This window comes from Pelodiscus sinensis, chromosome 2 (genome assembly GCF_052426305.1).
Source record: "Pelodiscus sinensis isolate ZL-2025 chromosome 2, ASM5242630v1, whole genome shotgun sequence".
Classification (NCBI taxonomy): domain Eukaryota; kingdom Metazoa; phylum Chordata; order Testudines; family Trionychidae; genus Pelodiscus; species Pelodiscus sinensis.
Window position 1 is genome coordinate 195,147,630 of NC_143053.1, and position 14,871 is coordinate 195,162,500.

Consider the following 14,871-nt stretch of genomic DNA (forward strand, 5'->3'; position numbering starts at 1 on the left):
TCTCTGAGGTAGATGACCCTGCGCAGCTAGACAGAGTTGATGGTCCTCATCACCTGTAGAAGGAGACATGGAAACACACAAACAGAGAATGAGAGGGGGTACCTGAGCTCCTGGGAGGTGCCTATCCCCTGCGTTCTCCCCCCAAACTCTCCAGGAGACACCCCCTATGAGGTTGCCCCCCCCCCAGCAGCAGGGTTGTGTGGGGGCAGGACAGCACAACTCCCCACAGAGATGGGCCTTGCCCCCACCCTCATTCCATCGCCTACTCCCCCTCCCCTTTCCCAAGGATCGCCCTTTTCCAGGGCCCCTCCAAAGGGAGTGTACCCCGAGAGCACCTTACCTCCATAAAGAGGACCCCAGTGGTGGACTTCCTGATGCTGAACTGGTGTCCCATTGAGTGGTAGCTGTCGGGGGTGGCGAGCTTCCACATGGAAATTGCGACCCTCTTCTCGAGGGTGATGGTGGGACACAGGTGGGTGTCCTGTTGTCGGAGGGCAGGGGCGAGCCAGACACACAGCTCCATGAAAGTGGCCTTCGGCATTCAGAAGTTGCTGAGCCACTGCTGGTCATCCCATTGCTCGATCACAAAGCGGTCCCACCAGTCGGAACTGGTGTCCAGCCTCCAAAATTGTCTGTTGACCATAGGGTACGGGGACAAGAGCATTGCTCCGGCATCCAGACAGAGGTTCTCAATGATGAGCTCAGAATCAAGCTGGGGCAGGACCGTCATGACGGTCTGCTGAAACTGCTGCAAAAGCTGCAGCATGATTGTGTGGGGCCATCGCCTGGCCAGGGCCAGCTCCGGCTCCATGGCAAAAAGAGAAAAGAAATGCTGTGGCGTCCAACAAAGCTGGGCAACCAGAGCACGCACTGCAAAAGCTTTGCTGTCCCTCAGAGAAGTAAGCAAGCAAACAGCAGAACCTGAGAAACAGCTGTCCGGGGGGGGTCCCTTTAAGCACGTGTCTCAGATAGCCTTAAGCAACAGCACCCAGAAGTAACTACTGACCTAATGCCCTGCTAGAAGTGGTTCTCAGTGTCCTTTTATGTGAGAGAGCATCCAATGAGGATGGATGCTCTCTTTTGAAAAAGCAGATCGCTTTTTCGAGCCGCTTTTGAAGTATGGACGCTCTCTTTCAAAAGAAGATTTTTCGGAAGATCTCTTCCAAAAAAGCTTCTTTCAAAAGAAGCTTGCAGTCTAGACGTACCCCAAGAAGTGGGAAGCTATTTCCAGTATCAGACTAATCAGCTGCATTTTCACAAATTAGGCATTTAGGATAGTTTTTTGGGGGGAAATGCAGCAAGAAAGTACATTTTAAAGGCTAAATTTTCAATTAAATTTCAAAATTTCAGCTGTAAATGCTCTGTTATTTTGCTTTTGTTTTGCCTAAGCACCACTAAAATATGCAAAAAATGTCTATCTTTGTGAGATCATGATTTTTTTTAAAAAAAAGTGTATGGCAACTGCCCACATAAAAATGCATATACAATAATCTGACCGATTTGTTTGTGTATTTGCCATTGTTAGCTGTGCATTGTGTCTTTTTGCAAGCCAAAATGGTCAAATATCTAACTGGTAGTTTCTGCATACTTATATACTTGATTTCTGTGTATAATGTAATTAGCAATACACAAATAAGGCTCCAAGTACAATATAATTATTCTGCTTGGAAGGGTTTTAAATAGTGGAAGTTTCACTAGATACAGCATACAAATGTGTAACATTCACATTCCAATTAAATATTAAAATACTGTTCCATTGTCATTCCTTATAAAAAATTAAGAAAGATTAAGGTTTTTTAAAATAATCCTATATTTATGTGATACTTCAGATTACGGTTTTTAACCTTAAAATTGATTTTAGAAGCTAATTCTGAGGTGCATATCTGCTTTTTATGGATCACAATGAACCTTTATCCTAATATTTAAACTGTACTTTTGAGTGTTGTAAGAGGTATCCCCTATCTCACAATAAAAATATTATGGAACATTATATTTCCGTATAGTAATGGCACTCTTACTAGTAGGAAACGTATTGTATTAATGTAGCCAACTAACATAAAAGTCTCACAAGCAAAATCAGTATTTTATTTTCTCAACAGTTTTTATTAATGAAGGTTTAATTTGTCATGTATAGAGGATGTTTGTTTGTCCCACAGTCATCATCAGAGGTGTGGTCTCCTTTGATGAGGAGAGACTTGTGACTAAAACACAACCATGAGGGCCAGGATGTCTAAATTCTACCACAGACTTGTGTTGTAAGCTGGGTTAAATAATTAAAACTCTCCAGGTCTAAGTTTCAATATCTAGAGAATCTGAGCCATAGTCTAATCTCTGTTGTAGTGGTGTAAATCAGGAGTAATTCTACTGGCTTAGATAGATAGATAGATAGATAGATTTCTCAAATGTATAAAACTGGAGAATTACCAAATAGTACAGTTGTTAAAATGATATTAGAATCATGGGAATGTTCATTATAAACTCACAATTTGGACCAAGTTCTATCAAAGGACAGTCAAGATTCACCAACCTTTCCCTGAACCTAAGTCTGAGGAATGTGTTGAGTTCTTTAGCATTTAGCGTGGAAAGCACCTGAAACTTGATGGTCAGGGCAGAATTTGATTTGAGCTTTTGGGCTTGTTCAAATCCAAAACTTGGTGAAAACAAAGAGATATTTAATTAAACTCTTGAGAGTTTTACTAAGCTTTGTTTAGACAGTAAACGACTTAGTAATTAGACTTATTTAGTGCTAGATTCTTCATCTAAAGCAAGAGGTCATTCCTACCTGTGGCCTTTCCTATGAAAGTTTCACAAACCAGTAATGTGGTATCTACTACAGAAGTAAATATCAAGCTTTATTCATCATGGACAAGATCAGTCTGAATTTTCATTTCCCTTTTTTTTTTAATGACTCAGTGCTGCAAATTCAGAATGGTGGCAGTGTATATTGACAACTATTAACACTACAAGCTATCTCTTTTAGTTTGGAAGAGATTTCCTGGTCCTCCTTTCTGGCTAGCAGACTCCATAGTCTTGTGATCTGGGTCTTCAGCAGTTAGTCTGCAAAAGAACAAGGTGGGTGAGTCATGCCTCTCTGTCACCTGTAAACGTCTGTTTCTCTCTCTAATTGGTTGTTGTAATGTTAGATTTCTGGATTCTAAGGAATAAAATGTTTTTTTCAGAAAGGTTGTGTCTAGACTGGCCAGTTTTTCCGGAAAATCAGCCGCTTTTCCAGAAAAACTTGCCAGCTGTCTACACTGGCCGCTTGAATTTCCGCAAAAGCACTGACTTCCTACTGTAAGAAATCAGTGCTTTTTGCGGAAATACTATGCTGCTCCCATTTGGGCAAAAGTCCCTTTTGCACAAAACTTTTGCGCAAAAGGGCCAGTGTAGACAGCTGAGATTTGTTTTGTGCAAAAAAGCCCTGATCGCGAAAATGGCGATCGGGGCTCTTTTGCGGAAAAGCATGTCTAGATTGGCCACGGACACTTTTCCACAAAAAGTGCGTTTGGGGGAAAAGCGTCTGTGCCAATCTAGACACTCTTTTCCGAAAATGCTTTTAACGGAAAACTTTTCCGTTAACAGCATTTCCGGAAAATCATGCCAGTCTAGACGTAGCCAAAGAATATAGTTGTTTCCCCTATCTCTCTGTGTACATGTAATGAACATAACAGGTGAAGACGAAAGAAAGGAAGGGATCAGGACAGGAAACAGTGAACTCTTTGAAACAAGGATTATTTCTACAGTTCCTTAGCCCAATTACCTTAATTGACAACTTTAGGCCTTGCTTCTAGGCAAATAAATAATAATATCAAAACACCAAGAAAAAATAAAAATAAATTAATATCTGTATATAAAAAGCAGACAAAGATTTGTCCTTAGATCTAAGGACACTTTTGGTACTTGGGGTATGTTCACTTGAGGTAGTTTAAGAATTCCTCCTTTTCTGCTATGTAGTACATAAAAAGAAAGTAGAATAGAGAAGAGTTGAACTGAAAAAAAGTATTTTTAAAGGCTGATTCCTGGGGGGGAAATAAGTAAAAGAATGTGGTGTGAGAAGACGAAGACACTTTAGCCTCCTGCTCTCCATTCAATCACAGCATTGTGATTCCTATTGTTGCAGATTGCCCTTGGGTAACACAGAACTAGATTTATTCTGCGTAAAGCGACGATGGGCTTTTTCCCAGGCTAAACACAAACCTTTTGAATCTAGTGCCTGCTTATCCATATTCAGTACAATTTTTTTTTCTGAGTACAATATCCTAATAGAATAGACTTAGGCAGCTGCTAAGATGTTTTGGGAACCCTATATACAAACCTGGATTAATATTTAACAATTTAGGATGTTGATGTGTCAAATAGCAAAGTCTGTGAGTGATACTCTTTTTTTCTTTTCCACTGAAAGCACATCCTTCCATTTCTTTACTTATATAGGGCCCAACTGTGATCTTCCTGCTCATACTGCTTGCAAGTGAAAGTTACTATTCTGCATGAACAAGGCCTTCACAGTCTGGCCCTTGGCAAACAGAAATCTTTAAAAGCATCCTCATAATTGCTTGTTCCTTTCACTAGATTTGATAAATAGCATATGTGGTGAGGTGGGAAAGGTGCTCATAATTTCCAGCTGAAGTATTGCCTGGTGAAGTGTCAGCTTGGGTTACATAACTCATATATAACCAGAATTTTTGTGGCTGGTGAGAGAATACTTGGTTCACCTAGTCTATTCCCCTATCTCACAATGGCCTGTTATTTCATCAGGCAACAGAACTTGGAATGACCGAGACATTCTTGGCAAAATAACATTTCTAAAAATAAATTGTGTCAGGAGGCAAAATAACGGCAGGTTTGAACTATTCAAATTTCCTAAAATGTATTTATTGCAGTGTGAGGTCACTAGCTGCTTTCCAGTTGGGACACTGTCAGATCTCAGGAATCGGGCTCATTCTCATGAGAGGGGATAGCCCTGGGGTTTGGATACTGGCCTGGGTGTCATCAGCAAACGTGCTGACAACACGGCTTGAGAGGGACAGTTGCCCCGGAGCTGGGTGATTCCAAAGAGCCTGGGGCTCACGGTTGCTACTGCAGCAGCGCCGGTAGCAGCTGCAGCCCTGGGCCTTTTAAACTGCCACAGGCGTATTCCAGGCAGCTCTCAGGGATACCTGGGGGTTGGGAGGGCCAGCACAGTCCGCTCTAGGCAGCCTGACTGCCCCCAGCCCTGCCCCTTCTGTCAAAAATCCCACTCCTTCCACGAGTGGGAAGCCAGCCCCACCTCGCCCTGGGGCCCAGCAAGTTTGTCTGTGCCTCTGCTCATCAGAATAAGTTTCGGTTCTACCAATTTTCTGTATGACTTCTCCACTGCTCTTTGCTTCAGGTCCCCATCTGTAAAATGGAAATAACCCTTCCTTCCCCTGCCCATTATCTGTCTGGCCCATTCAGATTGTGAGCTCTTTGGGATACAGGTTGTCTCTTGCTATGTTTAGAAAATTGGGATCTCGCTGCTTAATGAAGGCACCGAGGCATTACGGTAAAGCCATTAATAAATCATCACCACTTAGAACCCTGTTTTCTCGTAGTGATATCAGTAGCACAGGTTTGGTTATAGGACAACCTTACCATGTTGATGCAGTAAGATGAACACCAAGAGTATTGGGGTTTGGGTGAGGTTAGTTTTATGAGTCTCCAGACCAAATCACATTGCAGTATGTTATATATTATTGCTTTCTTCTGTCAATGTGGGATGTGGGAACAACACAGAAGCACAGCGGCAGCATTATCAAATGGGAATGCAGTGTTCTGGTGCAACACATCACAGATACACTGTTATTGCAGGTGACACTATTTCCATCTTTTCTTCATCTCTTCATGTGGGTGGGGGGGAGCAGAGGAAGAAAAAGGAGCAGCATTGTAAAATTATCCATAGCTACCCTATACTTGCACCCTCACTGCACAAACATATCAACACACGGTATTCCAAGTTCTGCTGCATGGACAGACTCCCCCTCCTTCCCAGTCAGACTTTCCTCTAACAGTTTTACAATTCACAGCTGGATTATCTTCCATCACCTCTCCCAAATCTCCTTTGAGTCTAGTTCATCCGGCTCATACTACCCCCTGCTGCATCATTCTATTCACGTTAGACCAGAAAAATATAGGAACATTACTGACTAAAATGAAAATGTTTAAAACAAGAAAAACAGTGTGTGTTTTTGTGCTTTCAGTGTCCCTTTCTCTATGCCTGTATGCTGCTCTCTCTCACCTTGACCTCAGACTAGTCACATGCCTGAAACTCTGCCTCAGTTTTCCAATCTGTAAAATGGGGACAATAAAAATGATGACCCTTACTCACCTATCTCTTGCAGACATTGTGAAAAGTTATTAGTTAACACATGGTAAGTGGTTTGAGGATGACCACTACTAAAATAAGTGTTTAGTATGGGAGTAGTATATTAATTACATGCTGCCAGGAACTCAGCTGCCACTGGGTTTGGTTGCCTAGCAACCCAATGAACTCCATAAACCCGTACTAAGTGACCATGTGCCTTGCCTAGTCAGGTGAGCCACCTGATCACTATTCATGTCTTGAAGCAACAGCATTACAGTGGCTGCTTAACACATTCCATGCCCACAGCAGCCTCAGACCTACTTCCTATCAGCCATTACTCCATCCCTTTCCTGCTCCACTCCAGCCCAAGTCCTTGCTAGCACTTGTACTCCTGATTCCTACTTCTTTGCTCTGACCGCTGACTTGTCTCCTGATGAGGTCTCTGATTCTGCTCTGACGACTAGTTTCACACTGCCTACACCTTGATGTGTGACACAGATGCCTATGGAAATAGCTCTGTTTCTTTTCACTGTTAGAAAGACTTTTCCAAAAGGCAGTAGGGTATTCTCATGTAGATGAGTCAACTGTAATTGTGCACTGTAACAAGAGGCATGCTGGAATATTTTGGCAAATCACAGGGGAGCAAATAGGTCATTGGGTATTGTTTATATTGCCTGATTGGATTATGGGCAGACTTCTGGAATATTTCTGTAAATATTTGAAGATAAATTTCACTGTTGACAACTATTAGTGCCTGTAAAATGTGATCGGGTAAGTGTTCATAGAAAGTGAAGACAAGCAGGGATTGCAAGCATGGCCAAAGAAAATCTGTTTAAAAATTTGAATATTTAGCCACAAAACATTTCCTCAGTATTTGTCTGGCTGTAAATTATATGTACAGTCTGTAACAGCAAATTTTCTTCTTCAGAGTGTCCAATCAAAGTTACACCAAGACCTTCTTTCCCAATTTTCAGAATGCAGCGTAGAGAGCAATATAATAAGGCCCCATTGACAAAAATATTCCTTGATTGCAGGAACCTTTGATATCCTGAAAATGAATGTTCACTACACTAGAGGTGCACTTCAGCTCACTCTGCCAGGTGTTTGCATCGCAGTAATAATTTACAGCACTTTGAAGCTGCTGAATCTGGCCCCAAAATGGAAACTCCGGTATCTGAATATCTAACCCAACCCAAAGAAGCTGGACAAAGAGTAGCACAGACTACATTATGATAACAAATGTGAAGACAGAGTGTAGCAGTCATTCTGACAGCTTTAAACCAGTAAAAGTTTCTAATCGGGCCAATGATAAAACTCAGCTCTTCTCTTACAAAGTCAAGTCTTTCTTTTATTAGCATTCATGTCTGTTGTGTTAAAACTAAAATACACATGCACAACACCCTCCTCCACCTACCCGCACACATATTACTAAGGGCATGTCTTAGGTGTTATCCCCTAACCCAGCTCCCACACACACAAAAGTCTCTAAGCACAGTTTAGTGGTGCTTAGAACCCAAACCAGCTGGCCTGTAGTGGGCTGCAGACTGAAGTCTGATGGAGCTTTTCACGCAGGCTGGTAACCTGCCCATTTTGCAGTGAAGACACAGTATAAATCATTCATATTCTGATAATTCTCCGATGTCTTCCCACAATGTCCCCCACGTGCCCAGAAACACAGACAACGTCTCCTGTAAGTAGCCCACTTAGACAGAATCATAGAGCCATGCAGCTTACTGCAGCACAAAACAACCATGAGATAAGCCACCCACCATAAATCCTACCATCTCATCCGGGGGAGGACAGAACCAGCAAGTACCCACTGACTCAAGTGGTCATTGCTGTGTGGCAGCTCATGGTTATGCTAGGCTAATCCAAGTGCTCAGATGCAGGTGCTGCTTAGCAGAGTTAATCCTGCAGTGAAGTTGCACCCTAAAGCAGCCAATATTTAAAGCTAATTAGCATAGACAAAAAAATGGTTTCATATGGCTTGCCCCTTCCTTTTTAACCTAGCTAATTGCTTTTCAGGTGCCTCCTTTTTAATGGGGAGATTCAAGAAGGAGTGGTATTAACAACTAAAATAAGGGAGCAAAACTCGATCAGTGTCACTGAACTTGTTACTCCATCAACATATTGATTGGATTGCTCTTACTTGAGATCACATGGGTGAACAGATCAGAGTTCAGGATAGAAAATGATGAATACTGCCTAATAAGAGACTTACTGTAAATAATAATTCATTTGAGAGAGATTTGTTGCCCCCTCCCTCGCATCATTCTCAAGTCTTGAGCAATTAAAAACTCCTACTTGATTTCAAGGGTGGTGTATTTTTATGTAGATTTCCTCTTCTCAGCATGAATAATACTTTGACCACGAAGGAGGCTGGGATCATGGCGACATACAGCAGTGCGAGACACAGCTTATTGGCATGCCCATATTCTCAGGGCAGCATCCGCTCCCGGGCAAATGTAGTGAGATGGACACTGATCCCCTGCATCAGAAGAAGAGGAGGGGACTCCAGTAACATTCTCCTCAGAAAGCAGCATCTGCCGCTCAGACACACCTCCCCCAACATCCTCCCTCCCTCCTCCAGTGGGCAGGGATAGAAGTTCTTCCTCTGCAGGATGCTGCCATTGCCGGACCTAGTGTGAGTGGGTCATGGAAGGAGGCCGATCCACCTCTTCCCCCCGCTCCTGCCCACAGGCTCCTGGCCTGGCCAGCACCTTCCCCATGCCTGCTTGTCCCTGGGACATGGGGGTGGCAAGGCTCCCCTGGGACATCTGTGCCCCTGCAGGACAGTGTCCATTGTCTAGGCAACAGATGGCCTTTCTTGAAGCACATCGCCATTGCATGGACCAAGACCTTCGGTGTCAGCTCAGAGATGGGGGCTGGGCTTCATGCCTGGAATGACTGCCCTTCTCATTTTTCTTCACAGCTAGTCCAGCTGTGAGTGGGGCATGCGCAACACCTCCCACGCCACCCTCCTGACCCCACGAGACCTGCAGGCACTGGCAACCCTGCAAAAATCTAATGCGGGAACACCCTGATTGCTTCTGTTCATTGAACAGGAACTTCAGGGAGCAGCACCAGGAGCACCAAGCTGACTGGGAGCAGAGGTGGACAATCTGGGAACAGCTGTCCCGCAAGCACGAGGCCATGTGCTCCTCGATTACCACTGCTATGGCGAGCCTGATTGTGGCTATCAATCGGTCCATCAGCCACCCCACCTGCTCCCCCACAACACCCTCTAGCACCTGCACTTGTCCCTGCCCCACTCCCTGGCTTCTCCTCCTAACCCCACCCCTCAGGGCCACCAAGGCTCATGCACACGAGACAGTGGGACTTTTCAGGCAGCTAAGGCCTCCTGACACACACTCGAGGCAGGCGCCAATTCCAGCCCCATCCCTGAGCCCCTTCTCCCCCTTCTCAGGTTCTTTCACCAGTCCCTCCCAAGTAATATATTCCCCAGATAAAAATGACTGAGTTTATTGTTTCAAAACAAAAAGTCTGGTTTATTATATCAGCAGGTGAGGGGAGGGAAGATGGGAATGAAGGGCAGAGGAAGAGAGGGGTTGGAAAGGAAAGGCACACAAGGGCAATGCAAAGGCCCCTTGTGGTGAGGCCCTGGGGAGAGTCTCATGTCTGGCCTTGGCTGAAACTGACCCTCAAGGCCTCCCGGATGAGAATAGCCCCTGATGGGCTTGCCAGATTGCAGTGGTCCATGGCTCCTCAAAAGCTCTAGCCAGCCACTCAGCCTTTGCCCCCAAACCTGACAGGAAAGTCTCCCCCTTGTTCTCCCAAAAGTTGTGGAGCACACAACAAGTCACCACCAGCTGGAGGATGTTCCACTCGCTGAGGTCCAGGCAGGTGAGGAGGCTCCAGAACCTTCTCCGTGAGGTGGCCAAATGGGACAGCACCTGCTGAGCCCGTCTCCTTCATGGGGTCCAGATGTCCTGTGTAGGGCTTCATAAGCCAAGGGAGCAAGCGGTAGATTGCATCACTCATGATGCACATAGGCATGGCCACCTCCCCGACCCTGATGGTACAGCTGGGGGAAAATGTGCCAGTGTGCATCCTCTGGAAGAGGCTGGTGTTCCAGAACTACCCTACGACCATGAACCAGCCCCAGTGGTCCACAAGGGCCTTCAGGACCATAGAAAAGTACCCCTGCCTATTAATGAAATCCAAGGCCTGGTGGTCAGGGGGCAGGATGGGAATGTAGGTGCTGCCAATGGCCCTGCTTCAGTCCATGGCAGCAAAGCCAAGGACGATAGTGTCAAGGTTGCCATCACCCAGGGTGGTGACCCTGCACAGCAGGGTGGCGTTGATGGCCTTTACCACCTATAGGATCACAGAAACATTGCCAGAGCCCTTGGGGGATCCCCAAGACCAACCCCCTTCCCACACCAGGAGCAACCCCAAGTACCCCATCCCCGGCAGGGCTTTGTGAAGCTGGGACTGAAAAACCTCTAGGGACAGAGATTTCACCCACTTCCCTAGGGAACCCATCACAGTGCTTCACCATTCTCCTAGGAAAAATAGTTAAAGAGTCATACCTGCAAAAGCATTGTCCCAACGGTCAATATCCCCATGCTGAACTGGTTCCCCACAGAGTGGTAGCTCTCCAGTATGGCGAGCTTCCAAAGTGCGATAGCAACATGCTTCTGGAGGGGGGTGGTCTCATCCAGGTGTCCCATCACTGGAGAGCAGGGGTGAGCCATTTGCAGAACTCCTGAAAGGTGTCCCTCTGCATGCAGAAGTTCTGGAGCCAGTGCTGGTCGTCCCACCACTCCATGATAATGCAGGCCCCACTCGTTGGAACTCGTCTCCCAGCACCAAAAGTGGCAGTGCACGGTGTGCAGGGGAGGATGGACAGATATGTAGTGAATGAGGAGCAGCCAAGCCAGGACGAGGAGGTCCCCCATTCCAGGCTGGTTGTTGTCCTCCTGCAGCACCACATAGGCAGCCTGCATAAACTGTGCCAGGAGTTGCAGCAGGAGGTCTAAAAGCCTGGTATTGCTTTGTAGCAAGTCTGGCTCCATGTTGTAAGTTCTATGGCTTTGTCAAGGGCAACCAGAGCATGCAGTGTGAGTTTGCTGTGCATCAAAGAGGTAGACAATGGAGAAAAGTCTGAGACGTGGTTGTAGAGGGGAGCCCCTTTAAGCACAAGCCTCAGATAGCCTCAGGAAGCAGCTACTGGAAGAGACCGCTGTCCTCATGCCCTACCTGGTGTGCTTCTGGGGGCTTTAAATACAATTCAGGCTCCAATTAGTTGTGGACTCATTATTTCAAAATAATTCTGTTCTATTTCAATGGGGATTTGTGGTGTGGACACGCTATTTCAAAATAGTTGTTTCAGGAGTTATTTCAAAATAGCTTATTTCAAAATAAGCACGTAGTTTAGACATAGCCTCAGTCACTTCTGAAAATGGCCTTTGTTACAGTCGCTCCCCGAGTTACGACCACCTCCACTTACGACCATCTGCACTTACGAATAAAGCGGTTGTAAATGTGGATCTGAGTTACAAACGGCGATCCACGCTTATGAACAGTGCAGTCGCCATGTAACTCTATGGGATCTGAGTTATGAACACTTCGAGTTACGGACCAAGTGTTGGTCCGTAACTTGTTCATAACTCGGGGAGCAGCTCTATTAGCATAACTCCACTGACTTCATTCTTAACCAGAGAAATGAATCAAGGCTGGAACTTTGTAAAATGTAAATCAGCCATAATCAGACAGTCTCGATGTTTCTGTTTCTACAGGAAATGTTTCAAACCCTAGAAAAGTGAAAAGTCCTATGAGTGTCTCTGAGTTTTTACACGTAGAAATTCAAAACTGGGAATATGGAGTGTCCAGTAAACAGAGAATGGCCAGGCATACGGATAGCTATTGTGGTGGCACTATTCTTTGATTTCAGCCATTGGAAAGTTGCTTTCCTAGAGGAACTTACAAGCACAGTATGGCAACTTGTTAGTCAAATCAATGTAGAGATTAGGTCTGTGGCATGTTCTTATTCCAAGCCAATGAAAGATGTCCATGCTGTAATGTCTATGCTTCCAAAAACACTAATATTCTAAGCCCTATCCAGAGTGTTGTTGATGCTTTACTTTGCCCAGGTTATACAGGAATTCTAGTCCTAGGGTGCTCTATTAGGAGTCACCTTAGTGCAGCCTTCACAAAAAAATCTCATTTAAAAAAAAGCCTGAACTATATAATGTACATAGCCAAGCTCTCCAAACAATTAGAAAAATGTACACTTCTTATTGCCATTGACTTTAGGATTCTGGGTCTTTGTTATCAGCGCAGCTGCCGAGATTGTTGTGAAATTAATTCTGCTGTCTATGTGTATAGACAGAGTTTGCAATAAACAACACATAAAAATAAGATGCACTTTGTCTTTTCCCCCACCAGCCTGTGTTAACTCTATATGATTCTAACCATCAGTGCAACTTGTGATTATGTAGTGATAAGCAATCCACACTCGATATGCCATCTTATTAGGCAGTGTTAAATTGTTACAGGTTGCTTTGCTGAGTTTAAATAATCCCTGGCAGAAAAAAACTCACTAAACCCAGAATGCTGAAATAAAACATAAATAAGGGCTAGATTGCAGCAATTAGCTCAGGCCTGCCCCTGGAAGAGCACCCTGTGCATAGGGAGGTTATGCATTTCACAATATTCACTAGATTAGTATCCATTAGTATCACATGCTGAACCGTTGCATGGGGCAATGCAGAAAACTGTGGGACCAGCACTCCACTTCCACCCTGCCTTTTTGACTTCCTTTGTCCATGTGCAGTCCTTGTGCTCCTCAGGGTTCAGAGACATAGGACTGCTTTTTCTTTTTTAAATCTCTTTCCTCTTTCAACTACCTTATCTTTTTCCAGCAGCCAAGCCCCAGTTGCAATGGCCACCATCACTAGGAAAGTCCAATGACGAAGCAACAGACTAAGCTGTAGTAATTACAAGCAAAACTGCTAGAGACAGTACTCAGACTGTTAGCAGGAACAACCACAGAATGTGCTTATGCCTCAAACATAAGCCAATCTCACCTCCAACCCTCCCCATCTCAGACCCTCCATTTTCCTTCTCCATTCATTCCTCTAGCTTCTGAGAGGCCATTGTGCATACTAGTAGAAAGAAAGATAGCATGTTTAAATTGCAAATGTGAAATAATGTAAAATAAGTTGAATTGAATTTAAAAATGAACACAGAGACTATGAAACCGATCACAAAATTCCAGATCTTTGTAGTTCCACTACTCTCCCTGTATTGTTTAGATTTAAATGAGCATACCTCCAAATTTTCAGTGCTGTACTGGCATATCACTGACACCAGGATTTCCTTGCTGCAGAATTTAGTTCCTGCTCACCCTGGAGGAGAACAGGCTTTGAGAGTTATATGTCCTGATACATTACAGCAATTAAGCACTTAGATCTGGGTGAAATTTTTGGCATATACTTTTTTTTTAATGCAAATTCCTTAACAGCAAAATATTTTGCCAAATCAAATTGACTTCTCCAGATTGTCCATTTAAAAAAAAATGTTCTTTTTTTTCTGAAAGAAAAGAAACATTTTGATTTAACTTTTTCAAAGAGAAACATTTCCGCTTTTTTAATTTGAAACAGTTTTTTGTTTAAAAATGTCCTTTAATTTTATTTTTAAAACTTTCAAAAACGATTTGTCAAAAAATGCCATTTAATAACACCCCAGGTAATGGTGAGTTATTTTTTAAATTTACTCAAAAAAGGGGAAAAAATCCAATTTTGGTCTAATGCTTCTTTTGTTACTTTTCAAAATTGCCCAGATATTCATTATTCACCCAACTATTATTTAAGCAAGGAAGCAGACTCATTATGGTGAATGGAATACTAAAATATAAACAGACACTTATACACTTGGTTGGATCAAGGGCATTGTCTACTGGAAATAAGGTTAAAAACCTGCCAGTACATAACCGTTTAAAGCAAAATAGAAAAACAGAGAAAATCCTAGATTTTAAACATTCTTTCTGATTTCCACGCTAATCACTGGGTAAAGCTGGGATCTAGTATCTTGATGCTGTGAAATACTGATGTGTGAACCAGACTGAGTGTTGAAAGTGGAAACGTCAGGGAGCTGTGAAGTACTAATAACAAGGCACAGTGGATTCTGATCGCTAAGAACAGTTGATTCTGAGTCCTGGCAGCTGAGAGCACTTTAAGAGAGTGCTGGCTGAGATGAGTGTATCAATGGCTTTGAGTAGAAATGTACTAGCATCTGGGGGCAGTGGGGTATTTATTCTCTCAATCTATAATCATAATGGACACTTGTCTAGTACTCTGGGCACCTTTACAGTAGAATAAAATTCATAATAGCAGGTACAATCAATAAATATAATCAAATAGGCTGCCCACCACTCACAATAACTACCCACAAAAGATAACCATCATGTTCTCAGAAATCACAGATATTCACTTACGGTCCTTCCTAGCCTCACCTCTTTCTCAGATGCCCAGGAAAGCAAAAAGCTTTGTGTGGAAAGAAGAAGCGAGTTGTAAAACCAACAGATC